General features: G+C 37.9%; 1 long non-coding RNA gene across 1 annotated transcript in view; it reads left to right on the top strand.

The window, feature by feature from the left end:
* Positions 1-9,092: 9,092 nt before the first annotated feature.
* LOC307178384 overlaps positions 9,093-25,951 on the top strand; it is a 58,277-nt gene continuing 41,418 nt past the window's right edge. Inside the window, exons 1-2 of the long non-coding RNA XR_013825191.1 lie at positions 9,093-9,391; positions 14,527-14,591. This is a non-coding gene — a long non-coding RNA (uncharacterized lncRNA). The remainder of the gene's footprint in view (positions 9,392-14,526; positions 14,592-25,951) is intronic.

The following is a 25,951-nucleotide window of genomic DNA, read 5'->3' as shown; positions in this document are numbered from 1 at the left end:
GGACCTCTCACTTCTATCTGCTTTGTGGCATTCTCTTGTCACCTTTATATCAGAGCAAAGAGAAGTTAGCTGTATCTGAAGAGATAGATTTCTACCACAGAGGACTCCAATTTGTCCTGTGTCACCGCACACATCTCGTCATCTTATATTGGAATCAGGCCTTGACTTTTAGAAGCTCCTGTCTATGTTGATGCATTTGTGGGTTTACCTTTAGCAAAAGCTCCTTGCAGCCAGGGATCCATGACCAGATAATGGGATCATTCATGCTTGCTGATTTATGCAGTAACTCTTGAACTGTGTCATCCTGAAGCTCTTTCATTTCTTCTGCCAAGAACCACTCAGACAGAAGTGACTCAAGCTATTTGAAGGAAGCCTTGGGAAATGATCATTTAAGACAAGGGGAAAAGACCTTATTCACTAGCCCTTATTCAAGCCTCCTCATAAATATATCTAATTGAAATTTTCAAAGGTGTTTTTTTTTTACAAGGGTCAACTCCTTTCTCTTGAATTTACTTTTCTTAAAATAACAGTGAGGGCTTTTATAACTGGGAAGCAATGTGATGTTTTGTTAAAGAATAAGGTTCAGAGTTAGGCAAACCTAGTCTTAAAATTCTATCCCAATTAATAATTGCAGATTCTTAGAAATTCATCTATCCTATCATACAGTTGTTTTCTTTATCTAAATGTAGGAATTTTAATAAATCTTTTTTGAGGTTACTGGGAATATTAAATGTGAGCATGCTTTAAAATGTCTTGTTTGGTGGCGCAGTGGTTAAGAATCCGCCTGGCAATGCAGGGGACATGGGTTTGAGCCCTGGTCTGGGAAGATCTCACACGCCGCAGAGCAAATAAGCCCGTGCACCACAACTACTGAGCCTGTGCTCTACGGCCCATGAGCCACAACTACTGAGCTGACATGCGACAACAACTGAAGCCTGCGTGCCTAGAGCCTGTGCTCCGCAACAAGAGAAGCCACCACAATGAGAAGCCCGTGCAACGCAACGAAGAGTAGCCCTCACTCTCCACAACTAGAGAAAGCCCGTGGGCAACAACGGAGACCCAACACAGCCAAAAATAAATATAAAAAATATATATATAAATTTATAAAAAAAAAATGTCTTGCCTGGAACTTAGAACACATTCCACAAATGGTGATTGAATTCCTTTTGGGTAAATTTTGTTTACTTCAAGGGAAAGGACATTCTAATTATTAACTTGTTATATCTTTTGTATGAGTCACATACTCTTGCACTTTTTGTATGGGTAGCATACCTTTATTCTTTTTGTCCCAGGATGGCATTACTGATACTGAGTATGTAACTCCTTTTGTGTCCAGATAAACACAACTCAGTATAAGGGAGCTGGTGCCACAGGGACTTAACTTTTGACAAATGAGAGGTGAAGTCAGCTCAAATATTCTTTCTCTTTCCTTAACTTAAATGCAGCCTCTCAGAAGGCCTTCCCTTGATCTTGGCTCTCCCTTCTTTTCTGCTTTATTACTTTTTATTAGTCTTTTCCTTTATTTTTGCTTCTTGAATTGTAGTCCCTATTCCTCCAGCTCCAGTTTCTGGCTAATTAAGCTAAAATAGGAGTTATTATAATTACAATTTCACAACAAATGATTATACAGTGGTTACCAGGTACCAGAAACTGTTCTAACTGCTTTATATATACATATCTACATACATACCTATTTAATCCCCCCCACAAATCCTGTGAGATTTTATTTCTTATCCCAATTTTACAAATTGAAAAATTGAATCCCAGGGAGACTATGGAACATGTTTGAGTTCATGTATCTAGCAACTAATAGGTCTAGGATTCAGATTTAGGCCTCAAGGCCAGAACCCATGCTCTCAACTACAACGTCATTCTGGCTTAGGCTGGGGAGAACTATTAAGGAATGATAAGGGAGACAAAACAAAAAAGGAAACAAAAAGGAAAAACTAGGTTTACTGCTAAGATGGATGGATGAAAGGAAATATCTTGGTGTAACTAGCAGAATGTACGCACCACGCTGGTTTCAGGCATCATTAAGGTCATAGATGTGAGAACCTTAAATTGCATTTAGTACATCCTTATTAAATATGCTGGAAAACTGAGATATAGATAAAGACTTGCCCAATTTGATCTACATATTATAAAATGATGACAGTTATAAATTTGTTACAATTAATGCTGCTTCTTTCTTCTGGATTCATCACCATATATGCGTCTACATATGTCATGAGTCTACATGAGTCATACATAATATATGATTTGCTATATTGTCCATGAGTTCAAATAATTTAAGGACACAAAGATCATTTGATACCTAATTAAATATTTCTGAATGCTAGTTGTCCACACTAATAGAAAGATACAAGGTTTTAAAGTTTTCTCGAGACTTTAATTCTTAACAAATTCAAGAAAATAAGAAATTGAGAAAAGCAAAAAGACTATGTCCATTATGAATTACATAGATATTTATCATCAGCTAAATTTTCTTTTGTCCATAATCCTGAAAGGAGTAATTGAAGGAGTGGGGCTCAATGTCTGGCTTTTGAACTAACATATTTTATTTATTCAAATATATAATTAGAATTTATTGACCACCTGATATAAATTGAATACTGGACAAATCTTTGAGAAATACAAGATGTAAAATAAATCCCTTCTCTCCTAGAGGATGTCATAGTGGGATACACACAAAAACATATAAACAACAATTATCCTGGTTAATTGCAATAAGTTCTGAAACAGTTTACTAAAGTGATGTAGAAATACTGATGAAATATCACACAATAACATGTGGAGAGAGATATTTTGAGAGAATATTGCAGAGAGTAGAAATATATCCGCAAAGTCAGTGATTTTTTGTTATGTTTATTAATCTTTAGATATTTTAATTTATTCAGGAAAGAAACAAATATAATAGCATTCCTTCACTGAATTCATTGCCAATAAGTGGCTTCATCTGAATTGTCAAAAAAATGAAGAGGAATAGTCTTATGGAAAATATTTTTATCACAAAGGTTTTGTCAAACCTGTCAAGGCTCTTGAGTATATCACTTCTATTTTTTGATAGGGTCTGCTAATGATATGTATTTTGTGATAGTGACATTTACTTTTCCTAAATTTTTTGAATTTTTATATTTTAGTGATAATGATATTTATCTTTTCTTTATATAGCCTCCCATTAAAATAATGTCTACACTATTATATTACCTGCACTCTGTTTAATAAAATATTAAAACGATGAATCAATATGTCAACATTAATTTAATGAAACTGGGGTTCTATTTTATTCAGAATTCTTCTTATTATAAGTGACAAAATTAAAAAAACTAGCTCAGGGTAAGGGAAAACTTACCACATACTGAATTACATTATTGGGAAGTCTGATGGCAGATTTGAGTATACATAAATAGAACATTTCAGAATCCCCTCTCCTCCTTCTCCCTCTCTCTCTCTCAGCTCTTGTTGTTTTTTTTTTTTTTTTGCGGTACGCGGGCCTCTCACTGTTGTGGCCTCTCCCGCTGTGGAGCACAGCCTCCAGACGCGCAGGCTCAGCGGCCATGGCTCACGGGCCCAGCTGCTCCGCGGCATGTGGGATCTTCCCGGACCGGGGCACGAACCCGTGTCCCCTGAATCGGCAGGTGGACTCTCAACCACTGCGCCACCGGGGAAGCCTTCTCGTTTCTTTTTATTGGCTTTATTTCCTATTAGGCAAGCACCCATGACAGGGAAAAGAGCCCTCAGAAACTTGATGCCAAACTGGTCCTCAGAGCTGGAAAATTCCTCATTAAGAACATAGTATAATCTATCTTGTTAAATCTATGTTCTAACTCCTTGGAAAGAGAGTTTTGCCCAGAATCATCAGGTGGTAGGTGGGCACAGGACAGCGATACATAGTCTTATCAGAACACAGGATGGGGAGCAGTTCCTTAATGGAAGGATGATTGCCTTCAATCATTTTTTTAAACAAGATTCATTACTTGAGAGATACAGTGGGGTCTGATTATATGATCTCTGTTGTCATAGGAAAATTTATTACCCATCTTACTAACATGCGTCAAGAAAAAGAAACTACTGATTCCTGGGAAACAGCTAACTAATAATCATTTGCACCCTCATCAACTAAGGATGACCTCCTCCAGATTGTAGCAAAGACAATAGGGATTATTTTTATTTTTGCCTTAGCACATCTAACTATCTGTAGACAGAGCCCCTAATTCTTCCCTAATGGTCTCTGGTTGTGGAATATTAAACATCAGCAGTTGGAGTTGCTCAGGTGTAATAAGTCTTCTGAAATGGAACTGTGAATTTTATGGAGTTCCAGACATCACAAACATGGTCAGTATTTCTGCATAACCTTGGATTCCAAGGGAGTATGAGTATGCAGCTGAAAACATCTCCAGAAAATGTGCATTCCTGCCATCATCAAAAAATCTAGAAACAATAAATGCTGGAGATGGTGTGGAGAAAAGGGAACCCTCTGGCACTGTTGGTGGGAATGAAAATTGATACAGCCACTGTGGAGGACAGTGTGGAGGTTCCTTAAAAATCTACAAATAGAACTACCATATGACCCAGCAATCCCACTACTGGGCATATACCCTGAGAAAACCAAAATTCAAAAAGAGTCATGTGGGCTCCCCTGGTGGCGCAGTGGTTGGGAGTCCGCCTGCTGATGCGGGGGATGCGGGTTCGTGCCCCGGTCCGGGAGGATCCCACGTGCCGCGGAGCGGCTGGGCCCGTGAGCCATGGTCGCTGAGCCTGCGCGTCCGGAGCCTGTGCTCCGCGACGGGAGAGGCCGCAGCAGTGAGAGGCCCGCGTACCGCAAAAAAAAAAAAAAAAAGAGTCATGTACCAAAATGTCCATTGCAGCTCTATTTACAATAGCCAGGACATGGAAACAACCTAAGTGTCCATTATCGGATGAATGGATAAAGAAGATGTGGCACATATATACAATAGAATATTACTCAGCCATAAAAAGAAACAAAATTGAGCTATTTGTAATGAGGTGGATGGACCTAGAGTCTGTCATACAGAATGAAGTAAGTTAGAAGGAGAGAGACAAATACCGTATACTAACACATATATATGGAATTTAAGGAAAAAAAAAGGCCACGAAGAACCTAGGGGTAAGACAGGAATAAAGACACAGACCTACTAGAGAATGGACTTGAGGATATGGGGAGGTGAAGGGTAAGCTGTGACAAAGCGAGAGAGAGGCATGGACATATATACACCATCAAAGGTAAGGTAGATAGCTAGTGGGAAGCAGCCGCATAGCACAGGGATATCAGCTCTGTGCTTTGTGATCACCTGGAGGGGTGGGATAGGGAGTGTGGGAGGGAGGGAGACGCAAGAGGGAAGAGATATGGGATCATATGTATATATATAACTGATTCATTTTGTTGTAAAGCAGAAACTAACACACATTGTAAAGCAATTATACTCCAATAAAGATGTTAAAAAAAAAAGAAAATGTGCATTCCTGTGCATTGGCTATTAATTTAGTCGTGCAAACTGTCAGTCAGACCATCACCTAACCAGCCTCTGAGCCAGTGCATCAGGCAGCTGTGTAATTGGTCATCCCTTTAATCAGATACTTAGCTAGTCAGCTGACCATCCGTGAAGATAGTCAACCAGTCAGCTAGCAAGTTAACTAGTCTGTCTGCCGGTCAACCAGCCAGTAAACCTTTGAGCCAGGCAGTGAGTGAGCAAGTCAATGAGTGTCTCACTTCAGCTTGGCAGCCAAGCATCCAAGCCTTGTGCCAATCAATCAGCCATTCTGTCCGCCAGTCAGTCCTCAAATCTAGAAATAAAGGGGGTTGCCCAACTTTTTTTGGTTTTTCATTTTGTTTTAAGATTGCTATGGTTTACTGACTATATCAATATTTTGCTCAGTCATGAGTGAACTGAATCATTCCATTATAGATTTTCCAACTAGACAGGATATTTAAGACAGCACAGTGTTGTGATTTCTGATAATCAGTACAGACACTGTACCGAAAATTGTAGAGTCAGTATGTTTGCAGAGGCCATCTCAGTATACTTAGAAGAATACTCACCTTAGGAAGATATATTTACTAAGAAAATAAAGGAGTAATAGCTACAGGATTATCAGGTTTTAAATGCTACAATTAATAACATGTCTCCGATATTCCATTTATATAGTATTTAAATAACTTCTTTAAAAAATAAAACAGAGAGTTACCTTTTAGAGATTATAAAGTTAAGAATTTCAGGTAATCCAGACGTATCTTCCTCAGTTATTTCAAATGAATCTACTTGTCTCTATTGAAAAAGAAAAGTCGATTCAATGTTTGTTTCTTCTTAAATTCATTCATTCTACAATCATTTATGCACTATATAATAGATAATGTGTAAAAGCTCAAAGTTTAAAAGCAAAAAAAAAAAAAATATCTGCTCTGAAGGAATTAATGGACTTTGACGCTGGTGAAAACAAACATTTAACTCAATAAGGGTTCTAATCCTGACAAAAGTATAAATCTTTATGTGATTGCCCAGGGCTGTTTCCAGAGGAGGAAATGATGCTGAGGCCTGAGTTCTGAGGAGTAGGAGTTGTTTGCCTGTCCATTAAGAGTGGAGACAGAAATAACAAGCCCTCTGGGAAATGTGCAGGGTCCTTTCAGAGAAGTACCAAACATCCTATTTTCGTGGATCAATCTACATGACTGGAAAATATCACTCAGGAAATGAGGCTGCTGAAGCCAGTGAGGTCATATGCCTATTATGTTCTTATGTGAATTTCATCCTCAAAGGGGCAGAGCAACCCTGGAAGGACAGTGTCTGAGAGCAGGGACTCTGTGCTGTCCAAAGTCTACATACTGACAGTTTCTACATGCTGCTCTTATGTTCTTGGACACTGCTCTTCAGACTTTTTTTGTTCATGCATTCCCAAATGAATTTTGAAAACCTCAACCTCTCGCAAATATTTAAACTGACACAAAACATTTAACTTTAAGTGTAGGCAATTATAAATGTTGGAATTCCTGGCATATTTTAATGCTGAAATTTAAAAAAGACATGTAGATTAATCTTAAATATATATTCAATGAAATGAAAACCTTACAGCAAGTTGATAACCACTTTTTTTGGGTTCCTGGACCCAATTCCAGCGTGTGGAAAGGGGGGTTTCCACATCACCAATAAGCAATTCTCGGACACCAGCTGGGGGTCCTACAATTCAACCCAACTATGACACTATCTGCCCAGAGACAGTGTCAGATCTGATAGGTAAAAGGCTCAGTCCCACTAGATTGCCCTTCCTCGCCATACTCCCCCGCACAACACACGCACACTTCAGATACCAGTCAAAAGCCCAGGTAGTCACCTGTATTTTTGACTCACCAGCTATAAATCACAGGTTCCCATGACCCCCTCCTCGGGTTCCATTAATTTGCTTGAGCGGCTCACAGAACTCAGAGAAACATTTTACTTACTAGATTACCAGTTTATTATAAAAGGATATATTTCAGGAAGAGCCAGATGGAAGAGATGCACAGGACCAAGTACGGGGAAAGGGTGAGGAGAGTCCTTGCTCTCTCGGAAGGCACCACTCTCCCTGAATGTCTACAAAAAGCTCTCCGAACCCTGTCTTTCGGGCTTTTTATGGAAGCGTTATTACATACGCATGATTGATTAAATGATTGGCGCTGGCAGCTGATTCAACTTCCAGCCCCTTTCCGCTCCTTCGAGGTCAGGGGGTGAACTAAAAGTTTCAACCTCTAACCACAGAGTTGGTTCCCCTGGCAACTGCCACCCATCCTTAAGTGAGTTCCAAAAGTCAACTCACGAATATAACGAAAGCCAGTTTTATTAAATTCCAAGTGCTTAGGAGATCTGTGCCAGAAATGGGGATGAAAACCAAGTATATATTTCTTATTACAAATCACAATATCACACCACTATCAATCATTTTATAATGATTGCCAGGCAGTGAGTGAGCACTGAAACCCTGTGAACAGGCAGTGAACAAGAAAACTTTTCTTTAACAGAGTTTTATTTTTTTCTACTTGAACTTATTTTTTTTTCACTGTTTTAAAAAAGTTTATCCTAATGTAATTGTTTATCCTGTAAAGTATTTTATTTTTCATCATACCATACTTTATAATAAAATGCATTTGTAAAATATAAATTACGCACATGAAATATTTTTATATTATAACAACCTACAGCTAAAAGGTTCTAAGTCTTTGAACTAAATTAGATTAATATTATATTGCAATTAATATAAAAATATTAGTATAAATTTTTTCCAACCTTAATCACATAAAAATATTTTTGCTAAGTTGGATTCTTACTGAGAAAGGAACTTTTTATCAAGTAAATCATTTATTCACAGAAGAATATTTTTTCTCAGTAGAATGGGACAAAGACCAACACCAGTTAAACTTTTTTTATTAAACAGAGATAAATGCTGAGTACGCATGTACACAGATAAATAGAAGGAATAAAAGGAGTTTTGCCATATAAAATCACTCAATTTGGCAAGCCCCTTTCAAGTTGCAATTAAAAAATTTCATAATCCTCTATCACCAAACAATGTTCAACGATCTGTCAGTAGATACCTCCATTATGTACACCTATACTATTTTTGGAGAAAAGTACTGAAAATCATCTGATTTGCAAGAAAATTAATTTTCTAGTCAATGGAGTCATTACTTTCCTCAATGTCTGGAACGTGCATCAAAAAAGTTTTACTAAACTTAACAAATTGTTATTAACTTAACCTGTTTTTCATCCATATAGAAGCACCTTGTTTAACCTTACCTAACCTGAAAGAGTTGAAAGACGTAATATCATTAACTTAAAACATCTTTGCCAATATTATATGAATATCAATGTACATAACAATAATTTCTGTATTGAAGTATAACTTACAAGTAGTAACTTGTACTAACATTTGGTTCATGGCTCAATGGAGTTTTACTTTATCTAGATGAAGTCATATATCTATGTATACACTATCTATATAAAGTTAATATCCTTCTGGCCTCTTTCAGCATTCTCTAAAAACAATACTGAAGTGCAAGGGAGGAAAACCTTTTCAATAAATGCTGCTGAGTCACTTGGACAATCAAAAGAGAAAGAAAAAGTATATTGTACCCCAGCCACTGTTGGAGGAGGTTACTGACAGGGCATGACCTCCGTGAACCTGCCCCCGGGCTCAGGCAATCAGGAATGTAGTTCCGCCCACTGTTTCCACAGCTGTAGCCAGTTTAAGAATATAGCTTTTAGAGAGTAATGTGTCATTGAGATCATCTGCACTGAATACCTGACTGAACCCAGTTAAAGCCTCCATGCAAACTTTTAAGATTCTTGTAGGTGGGTGCGGAGATCTCCTCTCAAAAGGTGGCCCAGGACAAGTCTTGCATGTAAGTTCCTTTGCTTATTATAAACAAATATTTAATTCTAGATATATTGTAGAACTAAATATGAAGGGAGAATAATAAAGCTTTCAGAGGAAACATAAGACAACATCATGATTTCTTTGGAGAGGATTAAAGAATTTCTGAATGGGACAGTAAAATTGTTGAACGTTAAAGAAAAAAGTGAATATATCAGATTATACGAAAATTGAGAACTTCAGTGTATTCAAAGGATCCATTAACAGAGTTGTCAACTGAAAGAAAAGCCCTGACGGGCAACTTTACTGTTAGGCAAAGTAACACCAGGGTCTTAACGGGTGTGCAACCCAGGGAGACCCAGTCAGGCCAGATACCGCAAAGTGAGTCCCACCATTGGGGCTGCGACTATAAAGGTAAAAACCACAAACAAGGTGAAAAAGCCGTTCAGTTCTAATTGGTTGGTGGGTAGCTGTAACGGTTATTTTGGTTCAGTACTTTTCAAATGTCAAACTGTTACCGAATTGTCATAAGCACCTTGCTCTTGCCCTAGCCTGTCCAAGGCTCTCTTGCCTTGGTGGGGACGGGTTCTTTTTCCCATCAGGTTCAAGCAGTCGAATAACAAAACCTAAGCTGAGAGCAACACAGCACAAGCTTTATTCAGCGGCCAAAGAACAGAGAAGCAGGAACTAAGTTCATAGATCAACATCTTGCCCACGTGGCAAGACGGATTCAATTTTAAAAAGTAAAGACAGGGCTTCCCTGGTGGCGCAGTGTTTGAGAGTCCGCCTGCCGATGCAGGGGACACGGGTTCGTGCCCCGGTCCGAGAGGGTCCCGCGTGCCGTGGAGCGGCTGGGCCCGTGAGCCATGGCCGCCGGGCCTGCGCGTCCGGAGCCTGTCCTCCGCAGTGGGAGAGGCCGCGGCAGTGAGGCCCGCGTACCGCAAAAAAATAAAAAAAGTAAAGACAAAGGGGAGAGGCATGAGGCTAATGATGGGGAGGCATATGCATTAGTGTACAGGGAAGAGGCAAAGTTTTTCCAGGGAGGGCGGTGCCACCCCCTTTCTATCCTTTTTGGGTCCTTTTTTTTTTTTTGCGGTACGCGGGCCTCTCACTGTTGTGGCCCCTCCCATTGCGGAGCACAGGCTCCGGACGCGCAGGCTCAGCGGCCACGGTTCACGGGCCCAGCCGCTCCGCGGCACGTGAGATCTTCCCCGACCGGAGCACGAACCCGCGTCCCCCGCATCGGCAGGCGGACCCCCAACCACTGCGCCACCAGGGAAGCCCCTTTGCGTCTTTTTTGGGTCTGGTCATGGCTGCTGGTAGGTGTGCCTTTTAGTATGCTAGTGGAGTAAAATCAGCATATAATGAGACTCAGGGTCTGTTGGAGGTCAGATTCATTGCTATCTTCATCCCGGCTGGTTTTATTGTTATTGTTTGTAGCTTCCCTTATCTCTGGACCCTTTGGCTTAAAGATTTACGTTCACTCTAGCTAAAGGTGGGGTTGGAGGGTTCTGAGCAAAGACCTGGAGCAGCTCTGACAACAAAACTGCAAGCAGGTACTTCTGCAAAGGGAGACAATCAGGCAGCCATTTGTTCTTCTTAATTCTGTTTTTGCTTTTCCATTGCTCTGAGGATTATCAGTCATCGTGGCATTTCTTGTGCTAGCCTTGGCCTCTTTTTCTTTTTTTTTCTATTGCCAGAGTGACCAAACAATCCAATAGAATGAGGGAAGATGGTCACAGCACATATTTTATTTTCAGAATATATAAAATAACTGATGAATCCTTAAGGAAAAGATGAACGACCCAATAGAAGAGGGGGTATACTACTTGAAGGCATTTCACACAAGTGGAGATTCAAAGGGCTAATGAGCCCAGGGAAGGTGATCAGCCTCATGAGAAAAAGCTTGTGAAAATCACAACGTGGTAGCACTTGCCAACTACCCCAAAGGCCCAAAAGGCCGGAAGAGATAGGCAGACAATACCAAATGTTGGCAATAATGAGGGAGACATTAGGAATTCTCCTGATATTATCAGCTGGTCAGACTCTTCGGCAGTTTCTTATAAAGTTAAGCATATTTTATGACCCAGAAGTTTCGCGCTTAGTTATCTACTCAACAGCAGTTTAGTATCATTTATTGAAAAGACTTTGCTTTCCACTTGGAAACTTTGCTACAAATCAGGTGACCCTTGTTGTATATTCCTAAGCGAGTACCGTACTTTTTTGCAGTTGGGCGGGGCGCCCAGCGTGCTCACTGAGCGCTGTGGAGAGGGGTCAGGCTCAGAGGACCCGGACCGGGGCAGGCGGTGCTCCCGGCGGGAGCGGAGAGAAACCACGGAGGGAGAGCTGGCTGGCGCTCAGCGCCTCTGCCGCCACCGCCCATGCTCTCTGAATTACCGTGCGGTTAGGGAAGGTCTTAAAATCAGGTACTGGGCTCTTGAATTTGTTCTTCAAGATTGTCTTGGCTGTTCTTAGAGTGTTTGCATTCCCAGATGAGTTGAGAATCATCTTGTCAGCATCTACAAATAAAAAGCCTGCATGTTTTTTTCTTTTTTTTTGATTGGAGCAGTCGTGAATCTGTGGGAGAATTGAGATATTAACAATTTGAGTCTTCCAAAAGAATTAGGTACGTTTTAAGGTTTCTTGTATCTTTAAAATGTTACAGTTCTGGATGCTGTTTTCTACAACTTTGTTAATAACTCTGAATTATAGATTATTTTACACCCTCCTCCTAGCTCCCTGTGAAGCCTATGAATACAAAACTAACTAATGACCATAGAGAACTGGAACTTAATCTTTCCATTTTTCATTCCGGGTGTTTATGTTTGCTTGTTTTTTGTTTTTCTTTCAGCTGCATTCATTTTGCCCATCTAAATTCCTTAAGTGTTTTGGTACTAATTTCATCCCAAGTAATAGTGACCCAAGGCTAGCCATTCGCATTCTTTCCAGTTCTAAGATACAACCCATATATGTGTTTACAGTAGAGAGTTATAAATTACATTGAAATGCCATTCAGTTAGAGTCGTTCTCCAAGATTGTAAAGAGATGGATGGTCTCCAGGGGAGGGTTGTCATAAAAAGGAAAATCAAACCAGCTGAATAATACAATAAGTCCCTGTAAAAAGCTAGCTCAGCCAAGCAGGGATATGAAAGGTGGCAGCCTTTGAGGAGATGGCTGACAGATTTCATTTGTTGAGGATCAGATCTTGCCCTGGTGTCGCATGTCATATTTTCCCACCACCCTTTTGGTGTTCTACAGGCACCCTCTCCAGGTGCTGTCAGGGGAATATGCAGAGACTGCTAGTGAAATGGCAGGCGTGGTTAAGTCAAGTGTATAAAAAACAGCCATTTTCTCCTCTCCTCTCCTGCTGAAAGGTTCAAACAGAATCTCTAGTTGATTTACTAATCATATAGGAAGAAAGTGAAGCTAGACTAAATAAGTTTGACTCCCCCCCTTCTTTCCTTCTCTTTCTCCCTCCCTCCCTCTCTCCCTTCCTTCCTTCCTTCCTCTCCCACCTCCTTTCCTTCCTTCCTTCCTTCTTTTCTCTCTCTCTTTTTTTCTCTTCCTTCCTTTCTCTTTCTTCCCCTCCCCTTCCCAGCCTCCCTCTCTGCCTTTCTTCATTATTCTTTTTCCTATTTTCTTTCTCTTAATTCTTCTTTAGTCCCTTTTTAAATTTTCAATGTAATTTGCCTTCCCTACCCCAGCCAACTTACCTGATTTCTACTTCTCCCTTGTACCTTGTGATTACAGAGTTTTATAATAATTCTTTTATGATTATTTTCTGACTGTGTTGTCTTTTGATAGTCTGAGAGTAATCCATCCAAGGGTTGTCTAAGGCTCATGCTTGCTTCATCGGTTATCTTAAAGAAGAGTCTTCTTGACCTCTTCATTCAATTTTACTACTCTCACTCTTTCCTTTCTCTTTTTATATCGTGTGTGTGTGTGTGTGTGTGTGTGTACGTGTACCTTCTCTTTGTCAAGGCACTGTGCTAGGCACCAAGACCTGAAAGATTAGCAAATGTTCACCTCTGACCGAGACACCAACTTATTCCTTCAATTGTCTCTTAGTTTGACAATTGAGGATTCCAACCTGTGTATCAAGAAGGAAGTCAGGGCCTTCACAATAAAGATCATACAGAATTTACACATAAACTTGAAACATGGTATTCAGAGCTTTACGATTTATGTAGGGATATTATTTATATATGCACTTTAAATAAATGTTGTGATTTTCTCTCACAAGGTAGCAGAGGAATCTGAGGTTTGATTCAGACTGAGATTCTGATACCGGGGTCTCTATAAGAATTCATGATTCTCAGCTAACTCCATTCCTGACCCTACCTTGTTCTCTTTTCTATCCCCAACTAAGACACTGACAATGTAGTTAAAGTTCCCAAAATTATTTCAATAAATATGTTTGAGTCTAATAACCAAAAATTAATATGGTAATACTATAAAAGGGAACCAGACATTTTAACCAATTGTCCTCATCCTACCTGTGTATTGTACTGTGTGCAATTGCTTATTCTCTCTCTCTCTTATAGACATGCATACACACAATATATACTGTATAAGTCATGCAGTGTTTGAAGAAATATTTTGAATGAATGACTAAATAAATCATCTTGAAATAATTTTTTTTCAGTGTACTATATTTTGAATGATATTTTGAACAATATAGAATGGACAATTTCAAATTATAAGTATAGGTTTTAAACATTACAGTTATTTGAAAAAATTACACAAACCTTTTCATTTATATTTGGAGTAATAATATACTCCATACAGGCCTCAAAGTTTGAGAATCAAAAGCAAGCTTTAAAAAAGTGTTGTGTAAACTATAAAGCTATTATCATTTATGTCATTAACAATGATGTTATTTCATAAATATTTGGGGAAATGTCATTAGCATAAAATAGTATATTTTCACGATGATGAATTTTAATAAGGGAATAAAGCTAAACAGACATATGTATTTGTGTGTGCGTGTGTGTATATATATATAAAATTATAAATAGTTTCCCTCTTTTTGTGTATATAATTAGAAGTATTCAATATGGAATATCTATGCACGATATAAAACTTAAAGCATTTTTCCGAGGACTGGGATTTGATTATACCCTATTTAAAATCTAGTAAGTTGAGCCTGATACTTTTTTTTAGTAGATGCTGGCAGAAGACATGAAACTGCTTGGTCAGAGACAAAGGACTTCATCACTCATGACACGGTAAGTCGCATGAATATCTACATGTTTGTATCAGTTCTGCTTGCCCCACAAATGCCACGCAGACGGTCTAGACAGATGCCTGCTACACAGAGGGTTCTAAATGCAAAAGGGAAACACTGGGCTTACAAAGCCTACCATTTTACAGCAAGCAGGAGACAAGTAAACCTTTGTCCCCAGGGGAGATGTTGCCTCACCCCTTGCTGCAAACACAACTCTGAGTAATGACCCAGGTAATGTGTTCAAGCATGAACTGTGGCACCAGCATCACATGTGGAAACATGAGAGATGCAGGGAGAAATGTCTCATGTAGTTTTGAATTTCCCTGTGAAGAAAAATAATGTTGAATCTATATAACTTGGTATTTACTGTAATTCTGGACTTTGCTCTAGTATTTTAAACCCAGACTTAATATAAAAATGACTTTGTTTCAACCAAGTGAGATTGAGTCCGCTAACGTTTTCTTAAGGCCTACTGTGTGTATGTCACTGAGCTGGGTGCTTTGTTACAGAAGAGACCATTTAGTGCATAAGAAAGCATTCCAGTAAAAAAGGCTTTCAAAAATAGTATTTCAAACAGCAGACCCTCTGAGAAGAAGCAAGGCAAAAAGGAAGCTATTGTCTAGCAGTAATCAATTTCAGACAGTTTCAAAATGCCTCTGGTGATATCATTCTCACCATCTCATAATGTTTTGCAAGTTGTTCGGAAGAAAACATTAAATCACCCGGTCAGTAGAGCTGTTCTGTTCCCTATAACTCATATAAATCCACTGTGTACAGGAAATCATTTAATCACTCCAATGCCATTCTCATAGATAAAGCTCTTCCTCTTTCTTTTGAATTATGTTACAGATGTTGCAGAATCTGTTCATTCATAGAAAGGAAAATGTCAAAAAGTGTACAGTTTCTGTCCTGATGGAGGGTTTAATGCATTGGTGTGCACACACACAAACACACACAGACTGACCTCTTTCCGTCTCTGTCACCCTTCTAACCATCATCCTTCTAGCAAAATCTCTCAACTGCAATAACCAACAAATTATTCTATAGTTTGCACTCTGATTTACTCCATTTTCTTATACATTATTACGATCTTAGGTAGAGTGATCTTCAAAATGTAAACCTAACAATTTATCTCCATGCTAAAGCCATCCAATGGTATCCTATTTTTGTTGGGTTAAAGCAAAAACTGCTTAGTATCTACAACCCCCTAGATTTTCTACATTAGGAGTCTGAAAACAGTGGCCCATGAGCTAAATAAACTTTCAACATTATTTGTAAATAAAAATTTATTGGTATATAGCCATACATACTTACTTATGTATTGTCTGTGGCTGATTTTGCACTACTACCAAAGAGCTGAATAGTTGCAATAGGACTGTAAGGCTTGAAAAATTAAACAATAGCTATCTTGCTTGAATTTGTATTCTTTTCTTAATGGAAGTATAGTTGATTTGCAATATTGTGTTAGTTTCAGGAGTACAGCAAAGTTACAAGATTCGGTTATACATATATATGTATATATTTATATCCTTTTTTATATTCTTCTCTATTGTATTTTATTACAAGATATTGAATATAGTTCCCTGTGCTATGCAGTAAATCTCTGTTATTTTCTATGTGTTTGTGTGCATGTGTTAATCTCATACTCCCAGTTTAGCCCTCCTCCCCTTCCCCTTGGTAACCATAAGTTTGTTTTCTATGTCTGTGAGTCTGTTTCTATTTTGTAAATAAGTTCATTTGTACTAGTTCTTAGATTTTACATATAAGTGATATCATATATTCATCTTTTTCTGTCTGACTGACTTCACTTAGTATGATAATCTCTAGGTCCATCCAGATTGCTGCAAATGGCATTATTTCATTATTTTTTATGGCTGTGTAATATTCCATTGTATGTATATACTACCTCTTCTTTATCCATTCATCTTTTTTAAAATTAATTAATTAATTAATTTTTGGCTGTGTTGGGTCTACATTGCTGTATGCAGGCTTTCTCTGTTTGCAGCGAGCGGGCGCTACTCTTCGTTGTGGTGCGTGGGCTTCTCATTGCACTGGCTTCTCTTGTTGTGGAGCATGGGCTCTAGGTGTGTGAACTTCAGTAGTTGTGGCACACAGGCTCAGTAGTTGTGGCTCACAGGTTTAGTTGTTCCTCAGCGTGTGGGATCTTCCTGAACCAGGACTCGAACCTGTGTCCCCTGCATTGGCAGGCGAATTCTTAACCACCACACCACTGGGGAGGTCCCATATCCCTTCATCTGTTGATGGACACTTAGGTTGCTTACATATCTTGGCTATTGTTAATAGTGCCACTGTGAACATTGGGGTGTGTGTATCTTTTCGAATTAGAGCTCTTGTAATTTCTGGATATATGCGCAGGAATGGAATTACTGGATCATATGGTAACTCTGTTTTTAGTTTTTTAGGGAACCTTCATACTGTTCTCCACAGTGGCTGCACCAACTTACATTCCCACTAACAGTGTAGGAGAGTTCCCTTTTCTCCACACCCTCTCTAGCATTTATTATTTGTAGACTTTTTGATGGTGGCCATTCTAACTGGTGTGAGGTGATATCTCATTATAGTTTTGATTTGCATTTCTCTAATAATTAATGATTTTGAGCACCTTTTCTTGTGCTTGCTGGCCATCTCTGTCTTCTTTGGAAAAATGTCTATTTAGATCTTCTGCCCATTTTTTGATTGGGTTGTTTGTTTCTTTTTATTGAGTTATATAAGCTGTTTGTGTATTTTGAAAATTAAGCACTTCTTGGTTGCGTCATTTGGAAATACTTTCTCCCAGTCTATAGGTTGTCTTTTCACTTTGTTCATGGTTTTGCTGTGCAAAAGCTTGTTAAGTTTGACTAGGTGCCATTTGTTTATTTTTGCTTTTATTTCTACCAAGTTTGTGTTTTATTGCTGCATAACTAACTACAACAAAATTATCAGTTTAAAACAGCAAAAATGTATTACCTGCCACTTCCAAACCCCACACCAAGGTACCCCATGAACATCTGGAACAGTGTTCAATGAAACATGAAATTTAAACTCTAAAAGAAAATCTACTTAAATATTTGAAGTGAAGCGTTTGACAGTCAATGAAGGCAATATTGCCAATGTGTCTTTTTTGATTTTATTCAAGTAGTTTGTTCCATTACTGCAGTCAAATAGGTACGATTTAAAATGCTGATTCCTAGAAGGAAAACAACCTGTTAATAATGGGTAGAAGACTTGAATGCATATCTAGCCAAAGAACGTATTACAAAAGCAAATAAGCACATAAAAAGATGCTCAAAATCAATAGTAATAAGGGAATGGCAAATTAAAACCACAGTGAGCTACGAGTGTCTACCTAGTAGTATTACTAGACCTAAAGACCAGAATTTTCAAGTATTACAGAGCAGGGGTTGCCTGGAGTGAGGAGTGCTTGTGAGGACTGAGTGCAAAGGGATAATAAGGAACATTTTGGAATAATGGAAGTGTTCTAAGTCTAGATTGTGGTGCTTATTTCACGATTACACACATTTGTCAAAATCCATCCAACTATACATTTATGTTGTACACTTTAATTATAGAATTTACATGGAAATTATAATTAAAGAAAGATGTTTAAAATGTTTATGGCTCATAATCTCCCAAATTTTCCTATAGAATTTTTATTTGAAAAATATATTTTAGCGCTTCCTTGGTGGCGCAGTGGTTGAGAGTCCGCCTGCCGATGCAGGGGACACGGGTTCGTGCCCTGGTCCGGGAAGACCCCACATGCCGTGGAGCGGCTGAGCCCGTGAGCCATGGCCGCTGAGCCTGCGCGTCCAGAGCCTGTGCTCCGCAACGGGAGAGGCCACAATAGTTAGAGGCCCGCGTACCGCAAAAAAAAAAAAAAAAAAAAACAAAAAAAACAAAAAAAAACATATATATATATATATATATATATATTAGTTTCCAGAGAATCCTTTAAATACATACTACATGCACACACGTATACACACTCACACATATATACACACACGCATCCCCCTCCACAGGTAGTTGTGAAAAGGTAGGCTGACGAGGCTGGTAGAATCTACATGCAAGGTAAAGTATGAGGGTAAACAAACTAAAATAAGCAAAAAAAGTTATCTATAGAGAGGAGAATTGAGGAGACACCTGGCCAGTAAGAAGAGAACTCTGCATGTGTGTGTGTGTGTGTGTGTGTGTGCGCGTGCATGTGTGCGTGTACACATGTTTGTGTGTGAGAGAGAAAGAAGGATGCAACCGTGTATGATTTTATACTTTTCGACCCTTCAGTCAGACATTTACTATTTGAACGAATTTGTATGGATTTTTTTCCTTACAAATAAATAGACTTGATTAAAATGGAATGGAATAGAGAAGGAGGTTTTTAATACTGAATTTTAAATTGTGACAAAAATCGTATGTATGAATATGCATATGTGTATGAGAGTGTGATGTTTTAGGATCTGGATATAATGTGGTGAAGCTTAAGTGTTCATTAAGCCATAATTTTTGTGGTCCTAGTGTGAATCAGGGCTGTTCTGAGAGCATTTTTATATTCTCCTACAATTAATTCTCATAATTCTTACGTGAGAATGTGGTGTTTACAGCGGGTTGTGTGAAACTCTCCTCTATCTTATACTTAGAACCAGTATTGGAATAAGACACAGGAGAGCTGGAGATGGACATAAAAATGTCAGCTTAGCAAACAAGTTAATTGAAGAATGTGCAAAAGATTTTTACTAATCCTTTATAAAACATGTCACCGTCTCAAGTATATACTTTGAAACAGCTCACTGGAGAGAAATTTGGGATCTCAAGCAAATCAGTGTCCCAAGACATCTGTCTTGCACTGCAGAAAACAAGAGAAAGAAAGTGTTCTTAATCCCAACAGTCTTTAGGTTAGCACAACAAAACCAAGGTACATGAACTAAGTAAAGGAAGTCACCCACACTGAGATTCAATCTGCCTCTTTTCTCCCCTTCTACACAATTAAAGACTTAATTTTCCCATTTTACAGATGGGGAATCTGCATCGATATAGGTAAGACACAGAGAGTTACACAACATATCCAAAGTCATACAGTTTTGAGGGGTATATTTGAATACCAGCCGATTTGCATAAGGATTATACACATAACAGTTATACTGTTTTTTTCTTCTCACTGTATTTTATCTGGAGACTTCAGTTTCAAAAGATAGGGTCTGATTGTATAGACCTGCAGTGCTAAGGAATTAAGTTTGCATACTGAAATTATGGAAAACAATATATTTCTAGTATAGCAAATGACATATTTGTTTTTTAGAAGGAAAAAAAAGTCACAATAATGTCATACCTTAAATCCAAACTGCTTTCAATTCTTTATATTTTCAGTGTCTAACTTCTCCTGTGGTTATGCATTGTACATTCTTTCTCCCTTCTGTGGGCATATTTAAGTTTTCTTGTGTTTTCACCTTCTCTTGGCTCTCAGGCATACTGGGAAAACAAGGTGATAAATTGTGTGACTGGGAAAAGGGAATCTGTGAAGAGAAACAGACATTCTTTTACCAATTCTTTTCAATGTTTTGTGAGATTCTTAGTCAACACCATGTGGATTTTATGTGTAAATAGGACAGAGACAAAGAAGTTGACCTCTGAAATGAATAAGGCATGTGGTATGCTAGGAACTTGGGTGGTAGCAATAAGAAGTGTGTATGTATGCATTATATATATATATACACACATATATATGTATGTATGTATGTATATTTTTAAGCAGCTCCTGTTTTACCCTTGGTACCACAATCCTTTTCCAATTCTGAATCCCCGCCAGATTCCTCAACTCCACCAATGTGTCTCTCACTGAAAAATAAATGTCATGTTGAATCCATCTCCAACATCTTGTTTCTCTAAGGGGATTAATTGAATATTAACTACATCTTGATTGAGTAGATACCCAATACCAAAAAAAAAAAAAAAAAGAATATCATCTAGAAAAGCTTAGCAATTAGCTAGACCAACTTCTTCATTATTCAGATGATGAAACTGAGTCCTCTTTCTGACCAGACCCTAAACTTGGGGCTCTGTCTGTGACTCAATTATTACAGTTTAGCAAGGATCCTGCAGAGTCAGTTTATCAGAAATCCCCTACTCTTTGTCTGACCACCTGATCACCCTGGCCTGCTCTCAGGAAAAACCCTTTTGGAGCAAAGAATCACCCTACCTCTTAGTAGTTTTCCATCTGCCACCCCCCTCCTTACCTGGACCCTGCAACCCCTGCCCTTGACTATAAATCCCCAGTTTTCCTTATTGTGTCCAGAATTGCACTCATCTCTCTTGCCTACTAAAACGGGAGGGAGTACTACTTCATTATAGTACTCCCTCCCTTGAATATATTCTTTGATATTGTCTTTAACAAATGTCATGGATAATTTTTCTTGTTTTTTTTCCCTAAGCACAAGGTGTGCTTACTGCTCCTGGCGTATCATTGATCCTAGACCTTCTCAGCCAACTGAGATGGATCATATATATGCATGTATAAAGACACATATATTTACATTCTGTGTACTCTATTTAGATATGTTGGAAACTAGTAAAATAGTGGAGGCTTTGTATATTCATGATATATATGTGTGTGTGTGCCTATATGTATATATACACATACATATAAATATATACATTCATATGTTGCATTTATTCTATAAATCATTATTTCTTACAGGATTTTTTCCATTTAAAATTGGATTTTCAACCTATACATGTGGCTCTATGCAAATAAAATGGATCAATTCTGTATTCAAATCCAATATATGTAAATACAACATAAAGCTTCAAAATATTACTGTTCACTATTTAGTCAAATGCACAAGCCACAGTTATATATGAACTCTGCTAGTGATAGAAATCAACTCCTATCACACACATGCCTAAGACGAGAATGTGGGTGATGAAAGAGAAGGCATCACAGCTATCTTCAGTTGTTTATAGATAGTATGAGAGAACTGTCTCCTGGTACTGAGAAATATCTAGGTTGGAATCCTACCTTGTATCATTTGTAGAAACAGCTCCCTTGGAATATCCTCCCAGAGCAATCCTTAGGATCATTTCTGACAATATCTTGCAGGGATGACACATCTAGGGTTGTGATTTTTAGTCTAGGGAATATACATACTAATGACCATTGCTCTTTGAAACGGCTAAGTTGGTTTACAATCCAGGCAGCACCCAGAGGTGCTTTCTGTTCCCTCACTTTCTCAAGCATTATCCAGCTTTCTAGTCTATGGGAAATGACAATGCAAAGTGATCTCCTTTTGTTCTGTAAATTTTTATTTTGTTGATTGTACTTTTTGGTCATATACTTGTCATACATTTGCATCCCCTATGTGACTTTCCTATTCATTTAATGTACCTATTGTTCTTGATTTCCTCTCATTTTCTTGTTTTGCAGCCAAACCTTGTCAATTCAAATTATTATTTATCCTCAGTTTTAAATTTTGCAAATAACTTGCCTCAACTTGACTTATGTCTGTTGTATTTGTCTATGTTTTCATTTCTTGAATGGAAGTCCTTAAATTTGATGGATTTTAACCCAGCAAATTTTTCTTATATAGTTTATTTTTTCCATGGCAGGCATAAATCCTCTCTCTCCCATTGAGCAATGGTAGTCTATCATTTCCTCTTTTCCCTTTATAATTCTAAATTTCATATTTAAATACATAAACCCTTAAAGGTTTATCTTTGTATGTTGTGAAGTATTTACATTATTATTTTCATGTAATGAGAACTTGCACAGTGTATCCATAAACTACTCAGTTGTTTCCTAAGTAAGTTTTGATCTCCTGTATCTGTCATAAACTGAGTTCTCATACATAGAATGTTCTGTTTCTGGTTTCTGTGTTCCATTTCATTTTTTGTCTATTTCAGCCCAAGTAACTATTTTTAATAATATTTTGGAGAATATTTTAAATCTGCTAGTGCAAATTTTCTATTTGCTCAAAATTTTCATGATTGTCTTGAGCTTCCATGATTTTTTCCTACATAAATTTTCCAAAAAGTGCAGCTGAAATTTCATTAGACTTCCAAATATGTTTAAATTCATTTGAGGGTGAATTGGCACATTTATAATATATTAAGTAATCCTGTTCATCAACATGTTATCTCTTTTTTCATTAAGATACTTTTTCACTTGTTATTCAATCCTTCCCATTATCTCAATCTTAAAAGCTTCTCAACAATACTTATCATAACCTCTCCTAATTGTATTCCCTAGATAGTACAGATCCCTCTCCTAAATTCATGAATGATGTAACATAATCATATTCAGTTTAAAGAATAATGTTATGTTCATTCATTAATTTCATTATGTTCATTAAGACTAGAGTTTAAGTTATACCTTTTTCATCAACTAATTGTGACTTTAGAGCTAAAGTCATTGTACATCTATATCTCCATTTTCTTCTTTGTATAATAAATTAATAGATTAAATATCTGATTTAAAATGTCTAGAATGTAGTAGACTCATCAATGCCTAGTAATAAATAATCATATTAATAATACGTATTATTCTTAGTATTCTCAGTATTCTTACTTAGTTACTATTTAGTAAACAAACTAAATTCTTCATGTGCATGAACACTGACATGGATGTTACCATACATATCAATTTTTATGTTTACTGTGATGCCATTGTTACCTCTGACTGTTTGAAATGAGTATCCACTACTTTTAGAGGATGATATATTTATAATATTGTTTTTAAAGAGTTTTTATAGGCCAGATCTTTGGTAAATGTATTACACAAAAAATTTTGATCAAAATGAACAAATACCCTATGTGTTAGATGTAAATATTGCCCCTGTTTTATAGATGATTAAACCTTGCTCCAGTAATTTTTCTGAAAGTGCTCAATTTTACATAGCTTGATCTGAGATGTAAACTCAGGTCTGCCTAAATCCAGAACTTCTGTGCTTAAATACTAGGCAGACCTATTACACAAGATTAGACAAGAGCATTTCCCTTTTGCTGTCATTATTGTAGAATGAAAGGACATTTACACAAACTTTTCAACAATTAGTAGAGATGAAAGGGACATTTGTAGTTTACTCTCAGGGAGCAGAACATTATAAAGAACAATGTTGTCTGAAGGTTCTATTTAAATGAAGATTTTTCTCTCCTTTGTTCTGTGTAAGAGTCTTAGCTTGCCATTACAATTCTCTTCAGAAACTAAAGGGGAAAACAGGTTATTGAATGGAATTTGTTTATGGAAAAGCATTCTATAGTGCTGTCAGCTCAGCCGCATGAATTGAAGAACTTACTATGTGAGTGGGAATTTAACGTTAACACCTTGGGACCCATTGCCCAACCATGGGTTTTGTCAGGCCAACATATGCAGCCACTGGGAAAATGCATGTACTTCAGCAAGAACTTTTTAGTCATAGTTTGAAACTTTCACAGGTCTGAACGTATTGTATTGCCTTCTCCTGTATTATGTGGATAGCAGACGTAATCTGTCCTTATTCACTGTGGCCCTCATTCATGATTTGTGTTACATTTGGTCATAAACTTTCTGACATACTTTTATTAGACTTAATATAAATTACTCACTAAAGATTACACTCAGATTGCAAAATGGTAAGCATATTTTTTTTTTAACATCTTTATTGGGGTATAATTGCTTTACAATGGTGTGTTAGTTTCTGCTTTATAACAAAGTGAATCAGTCATACATAAACATATGTTCCCATATGTCTTCCCTCTTGCATCTCCCTCCCTCCCACCCTCCCTATCCCACCCCTCCAGGCTGTCACAAAGCACCAAGCCAATATCCCTATGCCATGCGGCTGCTTCCCACTAGCTATCTACCTTACTACGTTTGTTAGTGTGTATATGTCCATGACTCTCTCTCGCCCTGTCACAGCTCACCGTTCCCCCTCCCCATAACCTCAAGTCCGTTCTTTAGGAGGTCTGCGTCTTTATTCCTGCCTTACCCCTAGGTTCTTGATGACATTTTTTTTTCTTAAATTCCATATATATGTGTTAGCATACGGTATTTGTCTTTTTCTTTCTGACTTACTTCACTCTGTATGACAGACTCCAGGTCTATCCACCTCATTACAAATAGCTCAATTTCGTTTCTTTTTATGGCTGAGTAATATTCCATTGTATATATGTGCCACATCTTCTTTATCCATTCATCCGATGATGGGCACTTAGGTTGTTTCCATCTCCGGGCTATTGTAAATAGAGCTGCAATGAACATTTTGGTACATGACTCTTTCTGAATTTTGGTTTTCTCAGGGTATATGCCCAGTAGTGGGATTGCTGGGTCATATGGTAGTTCTATTTGTAGTTTTTTAAGGAACCTCCATACTGTTCTCCATAGTGGCTGAACCAATTCACATTCCCACCAGCAGTGCAAGAGTGTTCCCTTTTCTCCACACCCTCTCCAGCATTTATTGTTTCTAGATCTTTTGATGATGGCCATTCTGACTGGTGTGAGATGATATCTCATTGTAGTTTTGATTTGCATTTCTCTAATGATTAGTGATGTTGAGCATTCTTTCATGTGTTTGTTGGCAGTCTGTATATCTTCTTTGGAGAAATGTCTATTTAGGTCTTCTGCCCATTTTTGGATTGGGTTGTTTGTTTTTTTGTTATTGAGCTGCATGAGCTGCTTGTAAATTTTGGAGATTAATCCTTTGTCCGTTGCTTCATTTGCAAATATTTTCTCCCATTCTGAGGGTTGTCTTTTTGTCTTGTTTATGGTTTCCTTTGCTGTGCAAAAGCTTTGAAGTTTCATTAGGTCCCATTTGTTTATTTTTGTTTTTATTTCCATTACTGTAGGAGGTGGGTCAAAAAGGATCTTGCTGTGATTTATGTAAGCATATTTTGATCAAGATGCCCATTTATCCTTTTTGCTTTCAGTGCCTGTGTTTAGTATATTATTTTCTCCTGCCTGCTCAGAATAATTTTGCTAAGGAATTTTATGTTATGCCACATGACTACATATACTTGGAAGACAGAGACCAGGTTGGGATCTTGTATGCACAATGACCAGGGAGAGTTCAATAAAAGCTCAATGGAAAGCAAACCAGTCTTGGGTCCAGGTGACATAAGTTTTCGTTTTAGCTCAGCCAGTAAGTAGATGGGTTATGCTATGGAAGTCACTTTCTCTTTGTACCTTAGTCAATAGAGACACTAATGGAGGTCAGACTTCCCTAAAAAATATTGACAAAAAGTGCTTCTAGATCCTGTACCTCTGATACCCTCCCCAAGATGTCTGTGTGTCCCTGGCAATCTTATGTTCTCCTGGTTAAGAGGGTGTCTTATTTCCTAACTTGACTGAATTCTTAGGGTTGGCTTTGTGTCTTGAGGCTCTCCTTTATTGCCATCTTG

Source organism: Stenella coeruleoalba (assembly GCF_951394435.1).
Source record: "Stenella coeruleoalba genome assembly, chromosome: 20".
NCBI lineage: Eukaryota > Metazoa > Chordata > Mammalia > Artiodactyla > Delphinidae > Stenella > Stenella coeruleoalba.
This window is presented reverse-complemented; position numbering and strand designations above follow the sequence as displayed.